This window comes from Tupaia chinensis, unplaced genomic scaffold (assembly GCF_000334495.1).
Source record: "Tupaia chinensis unplaced genomic scaffold, TupChi_1.0 Scaffold000355_1, whole genome shotgun sequence".
Classification (NCBI taxonomy): domain Eukaryota; kingdom Metazoa; phylum Chordata; class Mammalia; order Scandentia; family Tupaiidae; genus Tupaia; species Tupaia belangeri.
The window spans coordinates 13,414,318-13,416,989 of record NW_006159850.1 but is presented as its reverse complement, the minus strand read 5'-3'; the positions used below and the strand labels follow the sequence as shown (position 1 = coordinate 13,416,989).

The 2,672-nt window shown below is 49.1% G+C and overlaps 1 protein-coding gene across 4 annotated transcripts in view; it reads right to left on the bottom strand.

The window, feature by feature from the left end:
* MLKL (mixed lineage kinase domain like pseudokinase) overlaps positions 1 to 2,221 on the bottom strand; it is a 35,759-nt gene extending 33,538 nt beyond the window's left edge. The window contains exon 1 of one of the 4 annotated variants that reach the window (XM_006152642.3): positions 1,927 to 2,221. The gene's annotated coding sequence lies outside the window, so the exon portion shown is untranslated. The remainder of the gene's footprint in view (positions 1 to 1,926) is intronic. The other 3 variants (XM_027773505.1, XM_006152641.3, XM_006152640.3) reach the window with 3 other exon arrangements.
* Between the last annotated feature and the right edge of the window lie 451 nt (positions 2,222 to 2,672).

Sequence of the window (2,672 nt, the reverse complement as noted above, 5' to 3'; positions counted from 1 at the left end):
GTGTGGGGGCCATTTCCTTGGGGGGGGGGGTTCTCACCTTCTGTCTCTCTGTCTCTCTCTGTGTTTCTGGTGACTGCACAAGCCCTATAGCAAAATCCTCTCCAAAAAAAAAAAAAAAAAGACAATTTAGAGTAATAAATTTTACAGTGCTAGTGGAATGAAGGAAGTGTTAGTATGGAATGAAGAAACCCACGCAAAGCAATGCTTGAAGAAATGGAGAGAAGTGTTATATCTCTGGCTGGGAATATTACAAATTATAAACCTGGGGACCAGAAGTTAGCATAATGGCTTTGTTGCTGGACTCCCATGTAGTCGATTGTGGTTCGAGTACCGGATCCAGTGGCTTAAACTCATGCTGGGTGCATGTGCATGAGTGCTCAAGATTCCAAGGAGAATGGAGAAGAGATTGCGGTGTGGCCATCCTCCCTGGGGGGTGATTTCTCGCTTTCTGTCTGTCTCTGTCTTTCTGGTGAGCGCACGCGCCCTACAGCAAAAATTACAAACCTGGCATTCCCTCCCAGATATAAATCCAATTTAATACAGTTTCAATAAAACTTTCAACGGTGGATTTTAAAATTTAAACCAAATGAACCTAAAGTTCATTTGAAACTGGAACTTAGTAGGGATAATCAGAATTTTTTTTAAATACAAGAAGACATCTATCAGATATTAGTACATATTAAAACTGCAATAACAAAAATTGCTTACATCTTGTTAAACACATGACAAGGATATCAAAGGATGAAAGGGATTATAAATACATACTGGTATCTACTTTGACTCAGCAGTTTGAATTTCTAGGAACTTATGCTATAGAAAGTTCATATGAGTATGGATGCATAGATACTAAGATGTTCACTGCAGTGGTATTATTTTAAAAATAAACTCAAGGGGCCCGCAGGTGGTGTGGTGGTCAAGGGTGCTGGACTCCCACATGGCGGACTGTGGTTCAAGTCTCGGACCTGGCAGCTTGCTTTTTCACTTTTCTTCTCTCTCTCTTGCTCACTCTTGCTCTCGCTCTGTCCCTCTCTGATCAAATTAAAATAAATAAGTAAATAAACAATAAAGTTAAATAAAATAATTCTAAAAAATTAAATAAATTCATACTTTAATTCCTTTTTTCACAAACTTTTTCATTTCCTTAATTAAAAAAATTTTTAATCGCCAGAGGGAGCATGTACTCATGCTCACGTGAGAGCACACCTGGATGGGGTGTGGTCACAATCCTTTTTTCCTCTATTTTGTCAACTCTAGGAATTTCTTGGACGTGGGCCAATTGTGTATTTCAAGCAGGCCACAGGGTTGGCCTTGAGGGATAGGCTTCGGAGGCACCCGGGGCCCTGCAGTCACTTATAATATATAAAACTACCAACTCCAAGAATACTGTGTATTCATATGCAGAGATCCCAGGAGTAAAACACAAAGGAAAAACAGGTTCAAAATTCTCAAAGTGAAAACAAAAATGTAAAATGATAGTAACAGTAGAAATCCTTTTCTCCCCTTACCCCCTAAAACAAGTTAGCAGGCACTCTTTTTCCATAAACCTGTTACCTAGGTTATGTTCCTGGCCCTAAGATGGACCCCAGACAAGGAAAAGGCTATTCATCCATAAGAAATGGAAATATCTAAAAAATTTCTCCACTGACACCCGGAGTTCATCTGCCAGAGCTTCTTAGAGGGTTCGGTTCCGGAGCCTCTGCCCCTCCGCTGTCCGCACTGTGCTCCTGCGTTGGCAGAAGGTAGTCGGAGTCCCACAGACGGCTCCGCCATCAAAGGGAGGAAACGAAACCAACCGGGTCCGAGTTTCCAGGAACTCAGACTGTGGGGGCGCCCGCCTCGCCCCAGTTCTCCAACTCTGTCCAGGAATCCGAGGCAGCCACCACCCCGCCACCTCCCGGCCCGCGCCGGGGTCCACCCCAGGCTCACCGTCGTTCCTCGGGGACGTGCGTCCGTTCTGCCCCAACCGTGCAGTTCCAGGAAGATCCTCCTCTGGCCTCTCCGACTACTGCCTTCCGCCCGGGGGAGAAGTCGGGTCTATATGCCTGGGAAGCTCCTGCGCCCCAAGTCCCCCGCGCGGTCCCCGGGAGCCCCGCCCTCTTGCGCCCGCGCGGGTAGGCGGGGTGGGACTCGGCGCTGGCCTGGCGGCCTCTGGGCGGTCCGTTTGCTTCGGAAGCGAAAGCCGGGCTAGTCGGGCTACGCCTGAACAGCGCCCTTCGGTTCGGCCTCTTGGACTGCTATTTCTGCTCCGGGATGTCTGCAGAGAGGGCGGACACCTGCCTGCTTGAGGCTTCCGACGTGGACCCTGCTGCAGGCCACCCGGCCCACGGTGCCCTGGCTGCCTCGATGCCCCTCCAGGCAGCTCGGAACCAAAGCCCCTTCCTGCCCCCTGGTATCCTCCTGCAGCCTTCCTCACCTCCCATCAAACCACACAGAAACTATCAATAGTGATAGTGTCCACCAGGGCCCAGCTCTCTGCTGGGGGCTGCGGGATTCCAAAAAGAATCCGGTCCCAGGGAACTAGATAATCGGGACAGGAAGGGCCGAGGATTGAGCACGGGAAGTCCATGTGTCTGCTTCACTGTGCTGGGTAATACGGGCTGGGGTGGAGGGAGTGAGGGAAGAAGCACACCCAAGTGGGAAACGGTTTCAGGGACTCGAAGAGCGGGCACAGG